The following is a 27,193-nucleotide window of genomic DNA, read 5'->3' as shown; positions in this document are numbered from 1 at the left end:
TAGCTTATTATACATTGTTTTCTTCGGTTACTTATTCCCTTAATTATGTACAATCAGTAAGACATCTGTAAGAACTGGGAGTTCCCGTTGTGTCTCAGTGGAATGAATCTGACTTGTGCCCATGAGGATGTGGGTTCGTTCCCTGGGCTTGCTCAGTGGGTGGGTGATCCGGCATTGCTGTGAGCTGTGGTGTAGGTCGCAGAGGTGGCTCAGATCTGGCATTGCTGTGGCTATGGCACAGGCCAGCAGCTGTAGCTCCGACTCAACCCCTAGCCTGGGAACTTCCATATGCTGCAGGTGAGGCTCTAAAAAGCAAAAAAACAAAAAAACAAACAAACAAAAAAAAGACCTTTCATTTGAGTACATGTCATGTGTAAATGTTGCATTTAGAGCTTGAAATGTATTAGATCATTTCTTCTTCACAATTATTTGCATTAAAAACAATAGGATGCCCAGTTTACAGCTAGGATACTGAAGTTCAGTATCCAGCTCAAGATTATTCAGCTAGCAAGTAGCAAAAGAGATTCAAAACAAAGTATTTGGCCAGCAGTTCTCAATTAGGAACACATTTGGCAATGTCTGGAAACATTTTTTTGCTGTCACTACTTAGAGCATGCTTCTGGTATCTAGTGAGTAGATGCCAGAAAAGATGCTGCTAAATACCCTGAAATGTACAGTCTACCTCCCCAAAACTCCAAATATTATTTAGCCTCAAATATCAATATTACTGAGATTGAGAAAATTTGTACTAGTCAAACCAAGATGACTCAGGAATATGTGCCAAAAAATAAAAACTTGAAACAATTGAGAGGATACATGTCATCCACTAAAGAAAAAATGAAATTCTCTAGACAGTTATCACAGACAGTCCAAACGACTACCTGTGGCTTGCCACAAACAAGCTTAAGCTGACAGGGCCACCATGCCTAGTTCAACTTGGTGACATGACCTGCGTTGCTGAGTAGAAATTAAGTCAGGACTGAATGGGCTTGAGAGTTTGATCACACCTGTAATAACCCCAAGAAGTTTGGTACAGGGAATTAAGGAGTTGGCTGGAAGAAAGGCTGTGGTGTGTCCTGGTGAGCTACAAAAAGCTATTTCTGGGTAGAATTAGAAGCCCAAATTTTGGAGATTAAGGTGCCTCCAAAACTGAAGAAAGAAGGCAGATTTTAGAATCAGAGAATGAGTCCAAATAATTTCCACAAGTGAATCACATCCTGGTGCCTCAAAGTGGTCTTAAGGTGCAAGTAGATAAATTCACAAATAATGAGGATGGATCACGGTAATCCATCAGTTCTGGGGAGATTCTTAAGGTTATGTAAATTTTTTTTTTTTTTGTCTTTTGTCTTTTGTTGTTGTTGCTATTTCTTGGGCCGCTCCCGTGGCATATGGAGGTTCCCAGGCTAGGGGTTGAATCGGAGCTGTAGCCACCGGCCTACGCCAGAGCCACAGCAACGCAGGATCTGAGCCGTGTCTGCAACCTACACCACAGCTCATGGCAACGCCGGATCTTTAACCCCCTGAGCAAGGGCAGGGACCAAACCCGCAACCTCATGGTTCCTAGTCGGATTCGTTAACCACTGCGCCACGACGGGAACTCCTTTTTTTTTTTTTTTTTTTTTTTGTCTTTTGTCTTTTGTTGTTGTTGTTGTTAAATATGTTGACCCTCATCTAACCTGCCTCTCACTTACCATCCAGTTATTCTTGTATCAGTTTTTATAGTGATGATAGCAAAACAGTGATTCCTGATTCCACAATGCTTCCTGTATTTATTAGTCAGCAGCCTACTGTAAGGAACAACTTTCCCTTCTTTTCTTATTTATTTATTTGTTTATCTATCTATCTGTCATTATCAGATTTATTTCATGATTTTAGCCTATTACCATTATTGTTCCCTTTTTGACCCCTGGGAGTTATTTCCAATTGTGAAATCACCAACATAAAGCAGAAAAATCTGAAACACATAATATTAAATTGACCATGAAAGAAGCACATGTTTATAGCAGGAAAACTAACACGAGAACGCAAAGCACTGCCTTGTTCAACCTCAGTTGGGACTTGCACATCCATGTGGATTGATGTTAAAAATATATTTTAACAAGTAGACAAAATCACAAATACAGATTCTGTGAATAATGAGAATCAACCGAACCAAAATCCTCACTGTCCCTGATAAATGTTTGTGCCCATAGGAACATTAATCAAAGGTCTTATGAAACAGTGTAGTTAATTTTTCCTTTATTTTTCATAGTCTTAGTGATTTGCATGAAGAATTAGACAATGGTATAAAGTTATGAGTCATAATTTTGTAATTATTTAAATTATTTGCTTGGCTGTAAATATTTCTTATTTCTTTTATTTGAAACTAGCATCTTTAAAGACAGTGAATCTCAATTGAGAATATATGTCAGACTTACCGATAGAATGTTATAAAAATACAGATATCTCGGCCTTACTCTTTTTTTTTTCCCTTTTTGTCTCCCCTATGGCGTATAGAATGCCCAGGCCAGAGATCAGCTCTGAGCCTCATATGCGACCTGCAGCAATGCCAGACCCTGTAACCCACTTGGCTGGGGATCAAACCTAGAGCTCCAGAGATGCCACTGATCTTGTGGCCACTGATCCTAGGAATAGGAACTCCTAGGCCTTACTCTTTACCTACTGAATCTCTTTACTTTACATTCTAGGTGTATTTTTTTGTATAGTATATATGTATATATATATAATGTTTCAGGATTATTCTCTATAAAAATTATGCCTATCTTTTTTTATAAATCAGGTGTCACATTCACTGACTTTTTCAAAATGGGCTTAATCAGTTATCTCTAGAAATAGTTGTCTAAAATTCTATGTGGAATGATGTTATTATCATGTTTTACATGTCACAGAAACAACTAACACATTTGGTCATTTACAGATTCTTATTAAAAACTGTCATCAATTCTTTCAGTTTAAAAAAAAATTCAACAAGAAATTAACAATAGCCATTAAGTCTCTGTCATCTAGAGTCTTTGTTTTACTCTGATGCTGTGTGATGACTCCTCTATAAGCTACCAACCAGGGTTTTTGTCTTTAACAGACAGTGTGTCAGAACACCCTGGAAAAGTGCTATACCAGACACTTCACACTATTGACCATTCAGAGAGGAGACTCTTGGGTAAAGGCTTCTGAGGACATCACTTCTATGAGAACCCTGTCACTTTAATACCTATTTTCCCCCTTTGCTATCCTTTAAGTACTTGGTTTTTCCCTCTGTTTTTAGCTAGTTTTATCCAGCAAGAGTGAAACAAAAATTTCTCACTTATGGATCCCCCTTTAATCTTGTTCTTACTCTTTCACCCCTGCTCAGCTCCTCCTAGTAGAAACAAGACCTTCTTCCCAGCTCCCTGAATTCCACCTCGGGGAAGTACATGACAGTGATTATGCTTAATGTAGACTGCCATTTTAGAAGAAGTGGACAGAATAAGACGGTAGGTATTAAAATAGTGGCACATATATCTCATTTCTTTATACCAATGCAATAATGAATGAGACATTTAGCACAGGTCAATATCAGTGAGGAAAATGTTGGAAGTTCAAACATACCTTTTTTGTCAGTTGTAGTTAAATAAAATGCATATATGCAGATTTTTGCTATTAGTATAGTTGGCCTTTGATCATTAATGACAAAAAGGGTGAAACTACAGCATGGATGACCATGGGAAAGCCTGCTGCATCGGTGCCCTTAAAATACAGGCAAAAGACCTTGAGAGTGGAGACCTTGAATTCAACTGTCTTTCAGTCTCAAAACACCTCCTACTGTATGGGCTCAAGCTCCACATCAAGCTCTTCATTGTTCCCATGCCATTGCACATGTTAACCTTGACATTATTAATAATCTCTAGGACCCTCTTATACTTTGTCTTTTGTTCTCTTAGATCATGAGGATATAGTTTAGATTTATTCCCCAATAGAAATGCTATCATAAAATGATAGAGTACCTTGATAGCCTCATTTTAAATGTCTTTTATTCTCTCAGTATACATTCTCTGTCTATTATCCATGTTTACCACTACTTTTTTTGTGAACCACTTGATAAATATTTTCTATCTTCAACTTCTGAAGTCTTACAGATGGTTTTTAAGAAGACCCATGCTTATACCATCAAAAGATTTAATATGGCTTCTTTCTACACATTGTGACGATAATACCCAAAGTTATAAAAACCTGGCACATTGATAACAACAGTGAAGATAGTGATTTCACACTCATAAGCATATCGTACTTTCTTTCCAGTTATGTTGCTCTAGCAATAGATTGTTTACTATTTCCAATTTCCAGGACCTGAACTTTTTTATTGAGTAAAAAATGTTAGAAGATAATATTCTAACGAAAAGTTGAAATCCTGGTTCTCACATGTTATGAACAAGGGTCAAAGATTTTAACTCATTAATTAAAGAGAGAGCAAAAACTGATTTGAAGAAAAGTCAAATTTCCACAGGTTTAGAGTGAGAAGACAAATATTAAAATGAATTTATAAATGGATGTAAAGCAGGGAAACCTGGTCAGTATGCACAGGTCAGTATGCCTTGGTCAAATGCATGCCATCAGGTACAGATTATATGTAAATAGGCAGAAATTATTTGTAATACTATTTATTCATTTTTTATTCATTTTTTAGAAGTTAATGTCTATCAGTATAGCATTATGAAATACACTAGTCAAAGACAAAAAGATTCATTAATCTTCAGAAGCAGTGGTGTTCCACTGAAAATATATTCAGTGGTCTCTTTTATCCATATTTTCCCCTTTTGCATCAAAATAAACTCAAAGAAAATTACTAAGCATGGTTCATTAGATTTGGCCTTATTATTTACATACATATAACAAAAGTCTTAATTTATTATGTAGTCCTTCTCAAGATCTTTTTTGAAGAATCTAGAGCCATGCTATATTGAACAATCTCAAAATGAACTTCTTTCTAGAACGTGTCATGAGGAATCAGATGGGATTTTAATTTTAAAATCTTCTATTATTTTCTATCCTGAGGGTAAGAAATCAAACACCTGCTCTCCCCTCCCCCTAAAAAAGAAACTCTTTACACCAGATTTCACCTGCAGTATATGTATATTTGAATGAATTTTCCTCCCACTTCAAGTTTCCCAAATATCCTTAGGTTTCTTGGCATGCTGAGAAGTGGCCTTTCTTACCACCTGTAAGGCTGAGTCTCTACAGCCAGTTGTCAAGGCAGTTTCTCTGAGAGGATTTTGTAGACATCAGCTTAATAGGTAAAGTCAATCATAGTGTCTAAAAAAGTGGCTTGTCACACCTGATTAAATGAGCATTATTCTCAGCTATAACACTCTGTGAGGATGTGGTTGCATAATCAATTTTTCTGACTGAGTCTATGTTAATCAAGTCTGTTAATAACTGAATGAACATGAAAAATCAGAAGATATAACTTCTAAAGAAGTCAATGGAAATCAGATAGTATTTTTAACTATTTCATTCCAGTTTACAAAAGTAGAATCTATCAAATTGTCCTGGCTCACTAGATTTGGGGTTGGAAGTCTTATGAAATTGTTTCATTCTTGACTAAGCCCACTCTGAAAAGTTGCCTAAGTAGGAATAAAGTTTTGTTTTAAAGGAGAGGGTCAAGAAATTTCAGTTCGCAATATTTAAATTATATGAATGTGATTTTTAAACTTGAGAAACACAAACATTTAAGAGAATTCAGTCTCAGTCTCCCAAAGCAATAGAAATTAGAGCAAAAATAAACCCATGGGACCTCATCAAACTGAAAAGCTTTTGCACAGCAAAGGAAACCAAAAAGAAAACAAAAAGACAACTTACAGAATGGGAGAAAATAGTTTCAAATGATGCAACTGACAAGGGCTTAATCTCTAGAATATACAAGCAACTTATACATCTCAACAGCAAAAAAACCAATCAACCAATGGAAAAATGGGCAAAAGACCTGAATAGACATTTCTCCAAGGAAGATATGCAGATGGCCAACAAACACATGAAAAAATGCTCAACATCGCTGATCATAAGAGAAATGCAAATCAAAACTACCATGAGATACCACCTCACACCAGTCAGAATGGCCATCATTAATAAATCCACAAATAACAAGTGCTGGAGGGGCTGTGGAGAAAAGGGAACCCTCCTGCACTGCTGGTGGGAATGTAAACTGGTACAGCCACTATGGAGAACAGTTTGGAGATACCTTAGAAATCTATACATAGAACTGCCATATGACCCTGCAATCCCACTCTTGGGCATCTATCCGGACAAAGCTCTACTTAAAAGAGACACATGCACCCGCATGTTCATTGCAGCCCTATTCACAATAGCCAGGACATGGAAACAAGCCAAATGTCCATCGACAGATGATTGGATTCAGAAGATTTGGTATATATACACAATGGAATACTACTCAGCCATAAAAAAGGATGACATAATGCCATTTGCAGCAACATGGATGGAACTAGAGACTCTCATACTGAGTGAAATGAGCCAGAAAGACAAAGACAAATACCATATGATATCACTTATAACTGGAATCTAATATCCAGCACAAATGAACATCTCCTCAGAAAAGAAAATCATGGACTTGGAGAAGAGACTTGTGGTTGCCTGATGGGAGGGGGAGGGAGTGGGAGGGATCGGGAACTTGGGCTTATCAGACACAACCTAGAATAGATTTATAAGGAGATCCTGCTGAATAGCATTGAGAACTATGTCTAGATACTCATGTCGCAACAGAAGAAAGGGTGGGGGAAAAAACTGTAACTGCAATGTATACATCTAAGGATGACCTGACCCCCTTGCTGTACAGTGGGGAAAAAAAAAAAAAAAAAAAAAGAGAATTCAGAGTAAGGTACGTATTATAGATATTTCTTTTGCTCACTTGCTAAGGTTCCCAGGGGAGAAGAATCATTGCTAACAAGACATGTACATCTTTTGACTTTTCCAGGACTGGAAAACATTGCCTGAAAGTATTTCCAACACTATTGGATGTGAGTAATGAGCCATAGGAATTTTAAATTAGACCCCTTTGTCTTCTTAGTTAAATTTAGCACTATTTACATATAAAGATAGATAAGAAACCAGTCAGCTAGAGTAAGAGGACACACAATTTTGATGACTGTGGACCTATTTTAGAAAAATGGTACACATTTTCTAGCAGGCCTTACGGGGATTGTTCTCTAGAAATGAAGATATGGAGAAGTGGGAAGGCAGAAACCTTTGGCTATCTTAGTGATTCTCTAGGAGTAAATGAATAAACTCCTTTTGAAATTGCTACTGGAAAAAAAATAGAGAATACTGATAGAGCTATATCCCAGTGTGGGGTTTGTATGAAGTAGTATTTTCATTAAGTAGTAGAATCTTGACGGAATTTCCACTAACACAAATCGACGACAGCAGAAACTATTAAGATAGCATTTAAAGGCTTGGCTTACTCTGTATACCTCCTAATTCGATTCTCCATACAGTGGGTATTATAATATGATATACACTTTTCTGTGTGTGCAGAGGATGAATGGCGAATAAGACAAACTCTTTTCCCCCCAAAAGCTCAGAATATATTGTATTGCAAGTCTTTGGCATTTTATGGATTTTTTTTTTTAATTGGGAATTTTACAATATGAAATCCTACTGGGTCAAGATCAGGATGTTCAAAACAAGACTAGTTTTCGCCGCAATAATTATTTCATTAAAACAAGACAAAATTCATAGAATAACTTATTGTTCTGCACACTGAATCAATTTGGCTTTATGAAAGTACACACTTATAGTGGCCTTAGTTTCCTCATTTTGTCATAGACCAAGGGAAAATTCATCATGAACTTCACTCATTTGAGAATCACTAAGTTTGACAAATAAAGAAGTTTTGTAGCATTATATGTTCTATTCTTTCAGTTGGAAGAATATGTCACATCACTGAGCAGGCAAGGGGAGAAAGAGGAATAGGTCACATAGTCACAGACATGCCGGCATGTCATCAACCAATAAGAGATAAGTTAGGATAATATCCAATTTTAAAATGTACCACACTTCCTAGGGGCTTCCTATCCACTTTATATATATATGAATTTTTAATCAAATAATTCCATAACGTCTTGGGAGAACCTGGAGCCCTGGTAGAATTTACATTTTTATTAGGGGATCAGGAAAAGGGAATTTGAATTGCTAGGGACATAACGATTGGAAATTTAAGTACGAATGGGTTTGAGGATCTGAGGATTGCCTGTGGTTTTAGGCATCTGGAAAGCAGGTAATAAGGAGAATTGGAAATGAAAGAAGATCAAGAAAAATACTGGGAGAAAACCAAAAATAAACCAAGAATTCTGACTGCTTTTTGTTTTCTTCTTAAGATGCTGTTCCAACACTTTTTAAAATAATCATCTCCCCCTTTTTTAATAGGAATTTAAACAGATGTATACAATATAAAATGGATAAAAACTAAGTGGTTCTGGTTGAAAAGGGGAGGAAAGATATAAGGCTATAGCTGTTGGAGCTATGCCCTTAGCAGTCATGGCTGCCTACATTCAAAACCAATGGTTTTGAGAGGAGGATTTAAGACTGTAAAATAATGACTGCAATTGGTGGGAACTCAGAGAACTGATGTAAATATTCTGAACTTACGAAAGGTCAAGAGCCATTTGTGTTCTAAAAACATGTAGTTTTGCCAAGTGCTTACATTTTGTCTAAATTATTCTGTAATGCCGACATGTTTAAGTAGGCAAAAAGAAAAGCAGAAAAGTTTGGATAAATTGAATATACACCTTTCCCCATAAATACTAAATTTATTTTGTATGATGGATTTTGCATGATGGATTCTCCCCCTCCAAATCCATATGTTAAAATCCTAATCTCCAATATCTTGGTAGCAGAGATAGGGGCTTTGGGATGTAATGAAGTCCTCAAGGTAGGGCAGAAATATGTATATTTTTATCCCATGAAAGGTATAAGGAGACCCTGGAGACTCCCTTGTACCTTCTGTCATGGGAGGATGAATCAAGAACACAGCCATTTACAAGCCAGAACGTATGCTTTCACTGAATCCCTAATCTGCTGGCCCCTGGCTCTTGGACTCCCCAGACTCCAGAACTGTGAGAAATAAATGTTTGTGGTTTATAAGCCACCAGTCTATGGTATCATGTCATAGCAGCCTGAAATGAGCAAGATATTTAGATTCTTTAAAAACAGACACAAGATAATAAGGGAAGAAAACAATGATTAGAAGATACTTTGAGGAAAATTTCTGAAAGAAGTGAAAACACTAGACAAAAATGTCTACACAAGACAGCTGTGAAGGTGAAGGTGACTCAGGTCCTAAAAACCCAACCAATATTCAGCACAATAGTGAGCAGGGACCTGTTTTCCTAGTGGAGTCTCAGGCCATTAATTGGAAAGAATTAATCAAAATTCATAGTAGCCAGGTTGCTGAACCAATTTACACATGTGCTATTAAAAAAAAACTGTTGGAAGGGGAGTTCCATTGTGGCTCAGCAGTAACAAATCTGACTTGTATCCATGAGGATGCTGGTTCAGTCCCTGTCCTCACTCACTAGGTTAAGGCTCTGGCATTGCCTTGAGCTGTGGCGTAGGTTGCAGACACGGCTCAGATCCTGCATTGAGTGGTGTAGGCTGGCAGCTACAGCTCCGATTCACCCTCTAGCCTGGTAACTTCCATATGCCATGGATGCAGCCCTAAAAAGACAAAAAAAGAAAAAAAAATGGTGAAGGGAACAGTGGGGATGGAGAAAATAACCAAAGAAACAAGGATATAGTTTTCATTGTCAAAAAAATGAATGGCAAAGTTGATGTTATCCACATACTAAAATTTTTTTAAGCAATTTGAAAATCTTGATTATAATTTTTACTCCAAACTATGAAGTCAAAATCTGCTTGCTGTTATGAGCCAAAACCAAACATCTACAAATAAAAAAGGCAACTATCTTTATATCTCAGCACCCCAACACTATCACCTAGGCCAGCTAGTATTAACATGATATATTCTTCTGTTTTCAATACAGTCACTTTAAAAAAAGATACACATATATACCTGAAGAGTGATTTTTCCTAATTTTTTCAAACAAAAAAATGGAATCACCACACTATGCTATATTTTTCTGTAATTTTTCTTTTTTAGTGTAATACAAATGTCCCTCTGGATCCATTGATAATGATTTAAGGAAAACATTCACTTGGCTTAAAACAGTTTTTCCATTCTTTTCATGAGGCTGTCTTTTCAGTTCAACTCTCCATTTACCTCCTTATCTATCATTTTCTATCATATCACCTTCTTTTATTCTTAGTATATAATTTCTCTCTGAAATTCTTATTTTTTTTACTTATTTATTTATCATCTTCCCTAGTATATGAGTCACCAAAGACACAGTTTTCTTCAGAATTTGCTTTAATGACAACATTTAAAATAGGGCATGAGCATTGTAGGTATATGTTAAGTGTTTGTTGAATGAATAATGAATAAGCTCATTCCTTTTTTATGGTTACATAGCATTTCACAGCATGAGTGTATCTTAACTTATTCAACTTTTCTCCTCTTAATTGACAATATAGTTTGTTGATTTATTTTGCCACTCAAATAATGCTGCAATGAACATATTCCTTATCTATCTGTGCTTTTATTTCTGTTTGATAGAGTCTCCAAATTGAGATTATTTGGTTAAAGGGTATATATATGTGTATATATTTTTTTTTCAATTTTAATATCTGTTCCAAAGGAGTCATAGTATTTCATGCTTTTGCCAGCATGAATAATCCCATTTCCTCACATTCTCATTGGCACAGGGCATTATATATTAAATACACATACATATACATATTTTTGCCAACATCATGGATTAATAAAAGTAATATGTCACTAGTGTTTCCATTTTTTTCCTGATTACTAGTGAAGGTGAACATCTTTTCATATATTAATGTCCATTTTCACAGGCATCTTCTTTGTGACTTACTGGTTTACATCACTGGCAGTTTTTACGTCTTCTTATCAACTATTTTTGCTGTTGCTGCTGTATGTATTACAAAATTTTCTCTCAGTCTAATCTGTTCTTAGACTTTGTTTATAATTTTCTTTGTATGCTATATTAAATTTCTTTGCAGTCAGCTCTCAATCTTTTCCAGTGATATTTCCTTTATTGCTTTTGAGTCTCCCCTTATTCTTCCAACATGGTCATACAAATATTCTCCCAATTGATTTGCAAATATTTTGTGTATTTTATATTTATATCTTAAATCCATCTAGAATTTACTCATTTATTTATTTATTGGCTGTGCAAGGGCATGCAGACATTCCTGGGCCAGGGATTGAAACCATACCACAACAGTGACCCAAGCCATTGCAGTGACAACTCTGGACCCTTAACTTGCTTCATCGCAAGGGAAATCCTCTAGAATTTACTTTTGCAAGTGATATAACAAAATGATATTACTGCTTTTATGTAGATGGGTTGCTAATTATGCCAAATGTAATTATCAAATAAACAATGGAAAGAAACGCAATCTTTATTAAATATTAAGTTCTCATGTGTACATTTTGGATTTTTATTTAATTCAATTAATCCATTTGTCTATTCTTGTTTCAGTAGATTTTATAAATATATAATATTTATAAGTAAAGCTTTGCAGTATGTTTCAAATTTTGAGTGGGTCCTCCTTCATTAGTTATCTATTTTAAGGACTGTTGGGCAGGAGTTCCCCTAGTGGCTCAGCAGTAATGAACCTGACTAGTATCCTGACTAGGACATGGTTTGATCCCTAGCCTTGCTCAGTCGGTTAAGGATCCAGCATTGCCATAAGCTGTGGTGTAGTTCACAGATGTGGCTTGGATCCCGTATTGCTGTGGCTGTGGTGTAGGCTGGCAGCTATAGCTCCCATTTGACCCTGAGCCTGGGAACCATATGCCGCAGGTAAGACCCCAAAAGGAAAAATAGCAAACAAAAAATGTTGGGCAGTTTTCTATTAAAATTTTAAGATAGACTTAACCTTTTTAAATAGGTATTCTGGAAGACTTTTTAAATTAATTTTATATGATCATTTGGAAGATAGAGGTTTTAATGACATAGAGTTGACACTGTGGTTGTTTTCCCATCATTTATTACTCTTCTCATGGTTTGAACTCATTTGATTGCAAGTATTCATATGTCCACCATGTAACCCATCAGCTTAGAAAAATGCTAAATCTTTCTGCGTTTCTAGGGTAGGGGCAGATGACACAGAGTGATCAACATTATCCCATCTCCTGGCTCCTGTTTATGGACAGTCCTGTGACCCAAACTGGGCGATGAGGCATAAGGAGAAAGATCTTTCCTTATTCCTATAACAGAGCTCCCATATATAACCTACTCTTTCTGTCTTCCTCAAGCCATTTAGGAAAACTATAGCCTGGACATTGTTGTCAGTGCTTAAAGGTCCCCAGAGGGAACAGAATGAGGATCAAACTGTCAAGTTGAAGGCAGAATAGAAAAGCAAAACGATATATTGGTTCACAGAATCCCATCTAAACTTTCACTTCATAATCTAATACATCGGAGTTCCTCCTGTGGCGCAATAGGATCAGCAGTGTCTCTTTAGCCCCAGGATGCTATGCAGGTTCCATCTCTGGCAGGCACTGTGGGTTAAAGGATCTGGCACTGCAGCTGCTGCATAGGTTGCAATGGCGGCTTGGATCTGATCCCTGTCCTGGAAACTCCATGTGCCGTGGGGAGGTCAAAAACAGAAAAAACAAAAAAGGAAGCAAAAACAAATACAAATTTCCTTTACCTATGCATCTTAGACTTCCGCATGAAAAAGAGTCACATAAAAATCTTGTTGAAACAGAGGTTTCTGCCCTCCCTCCCAAGATTCTGATTCAGTAGTTCTGGGCTAAGTCTGTGGAATTTGCATTTCTAACAAGATCTCAGGAGACACTAAGGCAGCATACTCACTGGCCACATTCTGAGAAGCAGTATCCTGTATTGTTGCAGCCAGTCTGAGATTCATTTTCTCTTATTTGCAACCAAATGCATCCTAACAGACACACCATATAGGATACAGTAGTGTGTTTTGTTTTTTTCAGTCATGTTTCTTGTCCATCAGTAAAATTTGTTCGCTTATTTATCTCCTTAACTTTATACTTTTCTTCATCTAAGTCCCTTTCTTTTTATGACTAATTTATTCCTTAAGTTAGTTAGAGGTTTTGTCAACCAACTTAAGTACTACAAGCATTTTTTTTTTTGGTCTGTGTGTGAAACCTATGTGTGCACATGTGTGTTTATATATATATATATATATATATATATATATATATAGTTTCTGGACATTAATTACTGTTCAGAGAGTTTATTAAATGATTCTCATTATAATCTCTGGTTTTTTTTAAGATATAAAATTTGTTACATTCAGGATTCTGGCAGAAAACAGTCAGCACACTCTTTGTCATTGATGAAAGTTTAATAGGCTATTTACAGAGGCGTTAACAGGTTTAAAGAAACATGGTTGAGATGGGGAGACATTCAAGTGAAAGATCAAAATAAATAGTTTTCCTACATGCAGAGATTCATAAAATGTTTCACCATGAACACTGAAAAAAACCCAACAGCAAATGATTTTGGTGGATCAAATTAAAAGAAATTGAGGAAAACTCAACAAGAGCAGAGGAGTATATGTGGTATAAAACAAAGTGATATGGCAAAGAAAAATCAAGCATTACGATCTATGAAAAATAGAATAAACTCTCCAAGTCAAAGGTTAAAAAATGGAGTCATAAACTTTTTAAAAAAGATAAATATCTAAAAATAAATGTTGTAGAAAGACAGAAAATCTGTTGATAGTAGTCGAGAACTAGGCAGATGCTAACTCAAAGAAAGCAGTTATACTAATGTTGGGATTGGGCAAAAGAGAATTCAAGGAGAAGTTCATTAAAAAGGAAAAGAGGTATATTGGTTACTGATAAAGTTATGAGTCAAAAAATATATAAAAGTCATGAAATTTTGCTATACGGATTTGGAAATTTTCTTTTTTTAAAAAAATGTATATAGTTGATTTACAATATTGTCAATTTCTGCTGTACAGCCAAGTAACCCCGTCATACACACACACACACACACACACACACACACACACACACATTCTTTTTCTCATATTATCTTCCATCATGTTCCATCACAAGTGATTGGATGTAGTTCCCAGTGCTATACAGGAGGAACTCATTGCTTATCCATTCTAAATGTAATAGTTTGTATCGACTAACCCCAAACTCCCAGTCCATCCCACTTCCACCCCTCTCCCCCTTGGCAACTACAAGTAATGTTACTGATTCAAACAGCAGGGGAAGCTGACAATTTTACAGTCATAGTGGGAGAAAACAGTGATCAGATGACTAAAATTTAGAAAGATAAATATCAAAGGTAGCAAAGATTTTCTGCAAAGGGCTTTATAGGAAACATTTTAGATTCTGTCAGTAACTCTCTGCTGTAATGTGAAACCTGTCAAAAATAATACAATAATGAATGGGTATGTCTGTGTCCCAATAAAACTTTATTTACACCAATAGAGGAGAAAAATAACCATTACCACTACCCTCTGAGGTCTTGGCTAAGACTTTCTGTAATGAAATAAATATTGCTAAGGACAAACAAATGGAAGATTATGAACATATATACCTCCTGTATACATGGGAGATACCCAGAGAAATGAATCTTTACTGGTTGATGAAATTCCCTGAGAGGGATCAATGACAACTGAATTCCTTTCGGAGGATTAGTCTTTTGGCAAATAGGGGGAATTCGGAGAGAAAGATTCTCCCTGAATTTGCTGTTTTTCAAGTGTCTACTACTCAAAATAATCAATATACCAAAGTGGCATATTTTGGGGTGGCATGTCCTAAACTCCTATGGTTTTTTTTTTTTTTTTTTTGGAGAAAAACCCTAATATTTCACAGTACCAAGGCATTTTCTTCTCTTGCAGGGTCCTGATTGCTCCTCTACTCCCCTTCCACTTGAAGACTCTGACCAGAAATCTGGGCCTCAATCTGATGTCATTGTGCAGGATCCAACCACAGTGATGGCCTCAGTTGGTTCAGAGAGAGAAGACAACACCCTGGAGGTTAGAGGAACTCTTTCCACTAGCACAAAGTAGTATGTGTAGTATGTGTGTACTATGTGCATTAATGGGAATATTTAGTCTGGATTGATTGGACAATTTTACATATAACCTTTTTCAGTTTACAATCCTGTTGGAAATATAATTAGTTTGGAAAGGGGACCTCTGATCAGTTCTCCCATGTTATGACAGTTAGTGGAGTGAATGCCACAAGGTCAATGTCAGTCTTAGGCCACTCCCCTCCAAAGTAGCTTTGACAATGAGACATGCACATCTTTGGCCCTTAGTCAGTGGGCATGTTCTTCCCACCCACCATGGCTCTCTAGTCTGAAGGCACAAGGACTTCTCCCAACTTGCACCCTTCAAATTTCTCTAATAATTCTAGGGGACACCTATCAAGCTGAGTGGTCTCAGTAAAATTTCTTCCACGGGAGACTTAAAGTGAAGGAGTGGTTCTTCCTCAGCAGCCAACCTACATCTGGCAGAAGTCTGAGTGTGCAGTTTACATAGGCTGGAGGTGGTGGATGGGCAAAGATTACAAAGCTGACTTTCTGGCCCTCCTTTGCAGAATTTACGTAATTTGGCTCAGCCCATCACAGTAGAATGTGAGAATATTTGTCACCGATTTTGTGTGTATGTGACCTCAGCCAAATCTGAGGTAGAAAGAGTTCCAATATAAAATTTTGTTACAAAAAACTTTTTTGGTTTCTGTGGAAATTCCTTTTTTTTATAAAAAGACCATGTAACATTTTACACAAAGAAAATCTTAACAAGGACTCCAAATTAGAAATTACTCGGGCTACATTTTAGGAAATAAACTATAAAAATAAAGGCAGATATTTAGACATGAAGAAGACTTCTCTATGTAACCCCTGGGTTAACTTGGGAAATCAAAGCTAAAATTAAATTCTAACTTGAAATGAGCAATGAGAACACTATTTGGTTCATCATGTGAATGTGATTGAAAGGCTACACAGAGGAAAATACATAGCTCTTAAAATATTTGTTAAAATACATATAGAACTGAAATTAAGTGCAAATAAAGATGTTCTGGGACAGAAAGTAAAAGACAGGTACAGGCTGGGCTATAGCAATGTGCTGTCCAGTTACACCTGCATATGGTTGTCATAGTAACAATTGAGATTCAAAAAATATGGGCTAAGAGGATGTGACATCAGGTATACATTATATCTCACTAATCAAGATTATGAGAAAACATTGATCCTTTAAACATCTGATGGGATACAATGCCAAGAGACTTATTAAATTTGGTCAGTTTTCTCATATTCCCTACCTGAAGCCATTCTACAGTTGAAAATAAAACAAAACAGAGTACAGAAACGTGACCTTGCAATTGTATAAAACGGAATTAAATTGGTTTAAGTAAAACACCAAGCAGACTGCAGTTAAATGAAATGTTGGTATCTCAAGTTAAGTAATTCTATCCTAATTCACTCTGCTGTAATAAAACATTTAAGCATACACATTATGGATATAAGGTCACCCACTGTTTTGAGTCTCCCAAAAAGAAGCTCATAGCTAAGTTATAAATTAATTTAAAAGGTTTTATAAAATTGTAAATGTTTTGCTGAGGCTTTAGAAATGCTTCCATGGGAAATTACTAAGAATGCAATAAAAATATTTTGAACAGACTTAAACTGGCAATTTAAACTTTTCTAATATGAAAGATGATTATTCTTCAAAACCAGCTCAGCGTCTGAATTTTTTTAAGATTTGAATCTATTCAATAAATAATAAATAAATACTTCATCTTCTTCCTTTTTTACTCTTAGCAGAAAATTTTGAATGATTTTAAGAAAGCAAAACTAATGTGCACTACTTTGAGATGAATGTAAATTTGACTTTTAAATTTTAGGGTTAGCTCTATTTTATGTTGATTTAATTGTGTCTTATTCACAAGTTTAAATATCCAGTCATACTCTATTCAGTTTTTGATTACTACTGTTATGAATTTCTTCCAATATAACATTGACTGTTATGACAATGCAAAGCAGAAAAAAAATGAGTCTTATCTTGCCATAGAAATAAAATGGGAATATATTTAAGAATTATACATAAAGAAAATAAATCACTTAATTAATAATAAGTGGGGTGGTTTGGGTTTATTCTCTTTTTTCCTGTCCTCAGATTGGAAATGCAAGGAAGGGAGAAATAAGTTCTACCAAGGGCAAGGAGGTTCAGAAAGACCCCATAGGAGTCATAAGCCTTGAAATAAATCTTGAATGGCATGGTAGTGTTTGTTGCTAGATGGGCAACAAAAATATATGCATATGTGCCCCTTCTCACTTCCTTTGTCCTTTCCTGCTAAAGAAGGAAGATTAGGGTTATGCAAACCACAACTACGTATTGTGTGGAGTAAATTACTTTAGGCATGTCTTTTGACTTCCCAGATATAACCCTTATGTTGAATGTAGCATCACATGAGGGAATCATTTTCACTAGTGTGTGTTAAATGTTGGTTCATGCAAATAGGTTCTGCTGACATTGTAGTTCTACAGTTGTTTACTCACTACTGTAATTATTACCATACCACATCCATGAAACTAGTTGTCAATTATCAGTACTTTTAACCTTGTCAGGAAAGGGTAAATAATATCATAAAAACAGTTTTGAAAGCAATGACAGGAGTGGAGCGGGGGGCGGGGGACAGAAACTAGAAAAAACATAATAATATGCAAAAATGTTTCACAAAATAAAAGGGGAATATTTACTTAATGAAATATAGAATATCCACCCAAAAGTGGACCCTGAATAATTGATCATAATTAAAGTATATTCCTCTAAATTTAGCATACTTTTTTAAAAGAATGTTTCGTTAAAAATTTCATATAACCAAGGAAATTTCCCCATGAGTTGAAAGGATCACCATGAAAGACTTCTTGCACTCTGTGGCTTTACCACTACTCATTTCCTTGCATCTTTCCTTCTTGGACACAACTTTGGTCAACCTGAGTTTTGTTTCAATATTTTCTTACTAAAGTATGCATTTTTCATTCTCTTTTAAAAAATCATCTGACATCAAAGCATTTTTACTCATATTGAAAACCCTTGTCAACTGCTGTTTGTTTCTCTTTGGTAACATCACCAATCTCCCTGGATCTAGGCAATCTTAGCAGGATATATTCCTTTCCCATGTTCTCTTCTTCTATTTCCTGCAGTGTCTAATGTAAAACAGATTTTAAAGTTCATAATAGAACAGAGGTCAACATGAAAGACTCTAGGATCCCGGCCTTTGGTTTTTGCTTCTGGTCTTTATTATTATAACAAATAGTTAGTTGAACTATTATTTTCCATGTCATGTAAAAATATTAGAATGACCGCCCTTTCTTTTTCATCATAGATCAAGATTTTCAAATATGTAAGAACAGATATAAGGGGGAAAAATGTTACAGTAACATGAAATAATCCAAATGAACTGGAACATTCTTAGGTTTCTAAATAAACAGCAAGCGTAACATCTAAGCTTTTTTCCTTCTCTCCTGTTTTGGTCCAGAATGTGTCTTCAAATAGTCCAAGGTTAATGCCTCTGCCTGTGCTTTAGATTCTATCCCCTGCTGCTTCTTCTGGGAACATACACTGAGAATTCTCTCTTTTTCTCCATTTCAGAACAACAGCCAGCCTTGTCCCATCTCCACAGCACCCACAGCTTCTGCCCAACTCTCTTTTCTTCTACACAGCCAAAATTTTATACTGGGAGGCCATTATTCTCACTTCATTTCTCACCTTCTTCTACTTCCTTAACCCACTTCAGTCTAGTTCTATCAGAATCACACTGACCAAGTAACTGACTAAAGTCACCAAATCCAAAGGCCATTTTGCAATGCTTCTCTCAGCAGCATTCAACTGAGAAGGACCTATCCTCCTTCCTGAAATGCGCTCACATTGGGCATCAAAGCCCTACATGAGGGGACAAAAAATGATTAATTTCATATACTCCCTACAAACCTCCCCCTTCTAGGGCCTTTCTCCCAATCTGAGAAATTCTAATTCTTCTACTTTACTGTCCCCTGGGATTTTGAGACATATACTCTATAAAAGAGGAGAAAGACAATAGGTAGACTCACTAAAATAGATGTAATAGTACAGAAGAAAGAAGTGGTATTTATATAATAGTGTGGACAGACAGAAATGGAAGAGAAAAGCCAAATATATTCTTTATAAACAAAATGGCTTTATCTCTTGTTTCAAGATTTTTAACTCTGAGGAGATGGAAAACTACTGAAATGTTTTAAGAAAGAGGCTGTGGAGCAGGTGTAAGCTTATTGAAATGGGGCAGGATTAAAAAGAATTTTAGTGAATATTTAATTATTAACTGGAGGTACAGGAAAAGATGGTAGGGCAGGAAAATCCCGGGCTGACCTCCTCCCATGGTCACACCAAAAGTCCAATTACCTGTAGAGAGACTATATCTGAGAACAATCTGAAGACAAACAAAAATATTTTCTACAACTAAAGATAAAAATAAAAACCAGGAATTCCTATTGTGGCTCGGTGGGTTAAGAACCTGACATAGTCTCCCTGAGGATACGTGTATGATCCCTGGCCTGGCTCAGTGAGTTAGGGATCTGGTGTTGCTGCAAGCTGTGGTTTAGGTCACAGATATATAGGCCTGAAACTGCAGCACCAATTTGACCCCTAGCCTGGGGACTTCTACAAGCCACAAGTGTAGCTATAAAAAGAAAAAAATAGCCACACTGAGATAGGTAGGAGTTTGAGAGATGTCATCTGGCCAGGACTCATGTCCTCAGTGTGTCACCCGCTGGTGGGTGGGGTATGACAACCTCAGAGGTCACCCCTGAGGAGTGAGGACTCTAAACTCCACATCAGGCTGCCTAGCGTGGGGAGCTAGCACTGGGAAGACAAGGCCCTATAACATCTGACTTTGAAAATAAGGAAGCTTGTGTCTGGGAGAGCTAGCTGGTGGGCTATAGGAAACCCAGACTCTGCTTATAAGAGGCTAGTGCAAAACCTCACTCAGTCTGGTCCCAATGCAGAAAAGGTAGTCTAAGAAACACATGGGTCATAGGTGAAGGAGATACATTGACTAATTTTAGGGAAGATGCTGAGGGGAAGGGATTCATTGGAATTTTCTCTGGCTATGAAACGAAGGAGCTGGAAGGCACATTTCTTTGGGGGAACGTCTCACCTTCTACCTAGCTGACCTGATGCTAGCAGGTACCATTTCTGACTCTCTCCATCTAACTGACTAGCACCACTTACTCTCTCTAGGGTCACCTAGGGGCCTGACCTTATAGGCAGTCCCCCAAAGTGTCGCCTCTCTGCCCTGCTAGTCCCAGTGGGTACCCTTGGCCATCACTGAAGCTTCTCCAAAGCAACCCTCTACCCCACCAGTCATGATAGATACCTTTGGTTAGGCCTGGAGTCCCTCCAAAGTAGCCCTCCCATTCCTCCCATTCCTCACTCAGCACTGAAGAAACCTACCCCCCAACTCCACCAGTTTTGGTGAGGCACTTGTCTGGCACTGACATCCCTGCAAATTTGCCCCTTCCTGGGGTCTGACCCCACGTACCAGAGTGCCTCTGATGGTTGTGACAGCCTTTCAGCTAATTGTACCAGAGGCCAACCCCATACACTAGTATGTCCCCAGCATTTGCTGTCCAGCCATGCAGCTCACACAAAGGACACTCCTGGAGCACACAGCTGGGAAAATGGGCCCCATAGAACACCTTCCACACAAAGCTACACCTTTAAAACCAGGAACTGTAGCTGATACACCTAATACCTAAAACAAATTCAGAGAGTTAAGCAGAGACAAAGAAATATGTTCCAAATGAAAGAGTAAGACATAACCTCAGAAAAATAATGGCATGAAATGGAAATAGACAATCTTCCAGATAAATGTCTCAAAATATTTCTTATAGAAAAGCTCCTTGAATTCAGGAGAGTAATGGAGGAACACAATAAAAACTTCAAAAAAGAGACAGAAAATATAAAAACAACCACTCAGAGATGAAGTATATGATAACTGAAATGAAAATATACTAGAGGGAACCACTAGCAGAATTAAATGATATAGAAAAGCAGACCAATGATGTGGAAGATAGGCCAGTGACAATTGCCAAATCACAAGAGCAAAAAAAAAAGGGTGGTTTAAGGGATGTCTGGGACAACATCCAACACACTGACATTCACAGTACAGAGATCCCAGAAGAGAAGAGAGAAAACAAATCTATTTGAAGACAAAATGACTGAAAACTTCTTTTTCAAGTTGGTGAAGGAAACAGACATTCAAGTCCGGGAAGTACAGCAAGTCCCAAACAAGATGAACTCAAAGAGACCCACACTAAAATACTTTATAGTTATGATGTCAAAATTAAATATCAAGAAAGAATTTTAAAAGCAGCAAAAGAAAAACCAAGTTACATATAGCCCTCATAAGACTATTGGCTGACTTTTGAACAGAAACTCTATAGTGCAGAAGGGAGTGGTGTGACATATTCAAATTGGTAAAAGGAAAAAAAAAAACTTACAACCAAGAATACTCTATCTAGCAAGGTTATCACTCAGAATTAAAGGAGAAATAAAGACTTTCCTAGACAAGCAAAAACTAAAGGAGTTCATCACCACTAAACCACCCTTACAAGAGATGTTAAAGGAACTTCTTCTTCTTTTTCTTTTTAGGGCTACACATGCAACATATGGAAGTTCCCAGGCCAGGGACTGAATTGGAGCTGCAGCTGTCTGCCTATACTACAACCATGGCAATGCCAGATCTGAGCCGTGTCTGCAACCCACACCACAACTCACCACAACTCCAAATCCTTAACCCACTGAGCAAGGCCAGGGATTGAATTTGCATCCTCATTGTACCAGTTGGGTTCTTAACCCACTTAGCTACAATAGGAACTCCTAAAGGGACTTCTTTAAATAGAAAAGAAAAAATAATAACTAGAAATATTAAAATTATTAAAGAAAAAGATCTTTCCAATAAAGGCAAATATTTGGTAAAAATAATGGAACAGCCACCTACATAGTTGGTATGAAGGTAAAAAGATAAAACTAGTAAAATCATATAGATCTACAATAATTAGTCAACAAATATACAAATAAAATGTAACATTAAAAAAATAAAACATAGTGGAGGAGGAGGCAGAGGAGTACATATGTTGTGCTTTCAGGATGTGTTCAAACTTAAGTAACCATCAACTTAAAATAGACTGCTATATACTTAGGTTATTATACAAGAGCCTCATGGTAATCATGAATCAAAAACTGATAATAGAAACGCAAAATATAACGAGAAAGAATACAAAGCATAACACTAGCACTAATTTGTCATCAAATCACAAGGCAAGAGAGAAGAAGAAAGGAACAAAAAACAGCAACAGAAATAACCAGAAAACAACTAACAAAATGGCAATAAATACACACCTATCAGTAACAGCTTTAAATGTAAAATGTAAATGGCTATCATCAAAGAGAACACAAATAACAAATGTTGGTGAAGTTGTGGAGAAAAGGGAATGCTGGCACACTGTTGGTACAGCCACTCTGGAAAACAGGATGGAAGTTTCTCAAAAAACTAAAAATAGACCTACCATAAGATCCAGCAATTCTACTCCTGGCTATCAAAAGAACCAAAAACAATAATCCAAAAAGATATATGCAACCCAGTTTTCATGGCAGCATTATTTACAATAGCTAAGATATGGAAGAAGCAACCTCAGCATCCATCAACAGATTAATGAATAAAGATGTGTTTTATATATATATATCTTTATATATATATAAAGATGTGTGTGTTTTATATATATATGTGTTTTATATATATATATATATATATACACACAGTATTTCATTGTTTTTATATATATATATAAATACAATGAAATACTGCTCAGTGTTAAAAAAAAAAAAAGAATGAAATCTAGCCAATTGCAACAACTTGGATGGACCTAGAGTGTTTTCTGTTAAATTAAATAAGTCAGAGGAAGACAATACTATATGATTTTGCTTATATGTGGAATCTAAAAAGCAAAAGAAAGAAAGAAAGAAAAAAAAAAAAACAGAAGCAAACTTATAGATACAGAGAATAAACTGGTAGTTGCCAGAGTGGAGAGTGGTGAAGGATTGGATGAAATAGGTGAAGGTGAATAAGAGGTACAAACTTCCAGCTATAAAATAATGAAGTCATGGGGATGCAATATACAGCATGTTGTACACCTGAAACTAACATAATATTGTATGTCAATTATATTTAAATAAAAATAAATGAAATATACAAAACAATTAATTGGATTTTTGGATATCTTCAAAGTTGTTGACATGACACCCTTATAAGTAAGGGATAGAGAGATTTTGAAAACATTCTCAATGGCTAGACTTTTTCTTCAAACTCCATTCTCATATCATATCATATGGACATTCTCATTCTCAAATCATATGGACAATCCATATCAGTATGGATTGTCTCAATGCAAATTACTTCTAAATACAGTGTCAGCACAGATACCATCTCTGAATGATGCACTCAGATATTTACCCTCTAGCTGATATTTCAATCTAGATGGAAAAATAGCTTCTCTAAATTCAAAAGAGAACTTGTGATCTCTGCTGCATATCTTCTCTTCCTCCTCCAAAACACATTTTCTTCCTTATTCTTAGAGTCACTTATCATCCTTAATGCTGTCCACAAGCCTTTGTCTCATCCACGATGAACCGTTAAAAGAAAAAATAACACAATTTATAGTCCTGTGCCAGTTATAACGTGTACAGTTATAAATAACAGGATATCTAACCAAAGTGGCTAAGCAGCAAGGGATTATCTCATATAAGAAGTGAGAAAGTAACAGTTTTAAGGACAGTTAATTCAAAGGTCAAGGTCATCAACACACTAGTGATTTCCCTGCCTTAGCATTTGACACATCTCCCCTTAAAGTTCAAGGTTGTTGTGGAAATTCCAAATATGATGTATGATGGTCTACCAAAATCACACAGAAAATAATGGAGAAAGATGATGTTAGGAACATGAATAGCATGTTCATGTTCCTAACATCTCTTTATGTTACAATATTACTATCATGTATTGGCACTGATTCTTATGTTGCAATATTTTTATTATTATTTTTTTTTGTCTTTTTTTCTTTATAGGGCTGCACCCGCGGCATATGGAGGTTCCCAGGCTAGGGGGCTAATTGGAGCTACAGCTGCCGGCCTATGCTACAGTCACAGAAATGCCAGATCCGAGCCATGTCTGCGACCTATACCACAGCTCACGGAAACACCAGATCCTTAACTCACTGAGCGAGGTCAAGGATCGAACCCACAACCTCATGGTTTCTAGTCAGATTTGTTTCTGCTGCACCACAATGGGAACTCCCTCATGTTGTAATTTTAATGTCAAGTATACTGGCACTGATTCTGAAACAAAATATCTTGGGTTTGAATCACAACCCTACTAGATAGATGTTAGCTATGTTATCTTGAGTGAATTAATTTACCTCTCTGTGCTTCTATTCCAATTGATTCTCATGGGGATCCTTCATAGTACAGAGCAGTATGCAGGTGACCCCGGCCTGACAATAATTGTGCCACAGCCCCTGGCCATGTTGCTTGGTCCTGGAGGAAGACATATTACCTGAGCCAGGGAAGTCAGAACCTTTACCAAAGTGAAGAGCAAGGTCACCTTTCCCTCTGGAACTGCTGAACATGCCACAACCTCACCTCCACCCTCCACCCCAATGATACAGAGGAAGTTTCTGCACTGAAGTCAGAACATGAGCATAATCCAGAGAAGAGCTAAAATGAGAGATGAAGAGAAAGAGGCAGAGTCCAGATAACATTGTTAGAGCCTAGCTCTACTTTCCCCTGAGCCACACTACATGCTATTCTTGGCTTCAGTTAGATTAAAATGGGTTTCATTTGCTTACAAAGAATAGTACTACTTAACTCTACAGCTGATGACAAGCTGATTATAAACTATTGTTTTTATTATCTAATCGACATAGTAGTTAAATCCTTCCATCAGTGTCTGAGCTTTGAACACCCGTTCTCCAAACTTGGAACAGCAGGTGGAGTGCAAGGGACATGGACTAAGCAGAAGGAAGTGGACATTTGTAATTAAACCATCTAAAAATAGGTCTCTAGCATTATTCCTGGACACATAAAATCACATTAATCAACTAGTACTGTGCCTGATACATAGTCAATGTTCAATAAAGCTTTGTTTTCCCTGAGAAAAAATTTTGAAGGTAATGTGAACAAGGACATGTATATGTACACAAATTTTATACATACAGATGTATTATTTTCAGTAATCTCTACTTGGTTTGAAACTTCAAGGTTTGAGTTTGATCATAAGGAAAGTAGACCTCTTTTCTGGTCTTTTAAAATTGAAGACATTACTGAAATTCTTTATAATTTTGGAATGTGTTGGTGTATATATCTGGCTTGAGTACCATGTACTACTTTTGCATTATAATTTTACTTTACCACTTTCCTAATACCTACTCTTTTAAGATGATATAGACTATACTTAATCCCTTATAATTGTGCCATATCGGTATATTAAAAAATTCATGGATATAGTCGAGACAGGGTGGGGTAAACAGAGAAAGAGAGAGAAAAAGAGAGGGAGAGAGAATACTATGAAATAAAATTGAAATTGAGGACTTTGAAAATCCAATGTTTATTTAAAAGTTCAAGGTAGAAAATTCTCACAAACTAATCACTCCATCCCCATAGCAAGCGATTTTTGACACCTCAAAGAAGATATCCCAAGATAAAAATTGGATTGAAAATCAGGAATCACATAATTTTACACCTGAATCTGACATTGACCAATAGAATGAATGCTTTCAGAGGAATCATATTTGGACTTGGTTTCTCTGACAGCTTTGGACTATCATATTCCCTATGCGTTAACACATGAACTCTTTATAAGAATTCAGAGATTCTCATCAAGGCCGAGCCATACTAAACAATTAGATGAATTTCCTTTGTGTCTTTCCAACTTCATTATAAGCACTCCTCTTCTACCACATGAATTTCCCTTTTCTCCTTCCAATCGGGTGTCAAAAGGCAAAGTGAGGCATATTAAAAATTGAAAAGTTTATTGGAGCAAAATTCAATTAGAATTGGGCAGCCTCCAATGTAACAGAGAAAAAGAAGTTCTGAGGAGCTGGGGGAAAAAAAAAAAAAAAAGACTTTTGTAGGAGGCAGAGGAGAGAGCAGAAACAAGGAAGTTATTCCAGGCAAAAAAAAAAAAAAAACAAAAAACAAAAAACAGTTGATTATTGCAAGATTACTTTCCGTGAGGGGAGAGCAGGGGTCTATCCGGCGGATTATTTAACTAGTGCTGGTCAGGAGATTCCTGACTGGTTTAAGATTCCACTTCTGGGAGAACAAACCTATAATTAAGTCTTTATTTGGTGACGTGAAGCTTAGCATAAGTGACTCTGTTTGGGGCCTGTTGCCTTGTTGTTTAACGCAGGTTAGCCCTTAGGAGGGACCCTTGTATAGGTTTTTTCCTCACTCGCATGCTCCAGGGCATATGTGATGCACGCTATCTCTTGGTTACACTGCACTTCTCTTTGCAGACTCCACCCAGGAATGAAGAAATTTTTTCAGGCGACAGGCTAACAGTTGCCACCCTTCCAAAAAAAAATTTCTATTTTAGTAGGAGTGTTTTACCATCATTCCAAGGCCCACCACTCATACGCTTTGGGACTCTACCACAGGGAGACTTCAGGTTAGTTAGGGGAATAAATGGGGAACCTGGAATAATAATGATAATTTATGTTTATCTATAGCCTAGCCAACTGTCATTAGACATGAATTTTTAGTCAATGACAAATCATAATGAAACTTAAAATCTTGATGGAGCATTTCATGAATATCCCCAGCCTATTAACTTTTCCATCAATTTTATTGTCATTTTATAGGCTGGAAGTTGGACTTGTCTGGGACGTGTTTTCTCCCCCCTTTTTTGTGTGTGGGGGGCACATTTACGTGAGTAGAGGGAAGTTGTGGTTCCATTGGGCATGGCTGCATTTCAGAAATGTTTCTATAACTGGAGGGAGAATATGCCTGCAGGTATTTCAGGCCATAGCTC

At 36.7% G+C, this 27,193-nt stretch overlaps 1 long non-coding RNA gene across 3 annotated transcripts in view; it reads left to right on the top strand.

The window, feature by feature from the left end:
- LOC106505379 overlaps positions 1-27,193 on the top strand; it is a 135,883-nt gene that overhangs the window by 24,004 nt on the left and 84,686 nt on the right. The window contains exons 2-3 of one of the 3 annotated variants that reach the window (XR_002337723.1): positions 3,350-3,470; positions 14,965-15,102. This is a non-coding gene — a long non-coding RNA (uncharacterized LOC106505379). Of the gene's footprint in view, positions 1-1,630; positions 3,471-14,964; positions 15,103-27,193 lie in introns of those variants that run through there. The other 2 variants (XR_001299740.2, XR_002337722.1) reach the window with 2 other exon arrangements.

The sequence above is a fragment of the Sus scrofa genome, chromosome 13 (assembly GCF_000003025.6).
Source record: "Sus scrofa isolate TJ Tabasco breed Duroc chromosome 13, Sscrofa11.1, whole genome shotgun sequence".
NCBI lineage: Eukaryota > Metazoa > Chordata > Mammalia > Artiodactyla > Suidae > Sus > Sus scrofa.
Note: the sequence above shows the minus strand (reverse complement) of the source record. Positions and strands in the feature narration are given on the sequence as shown.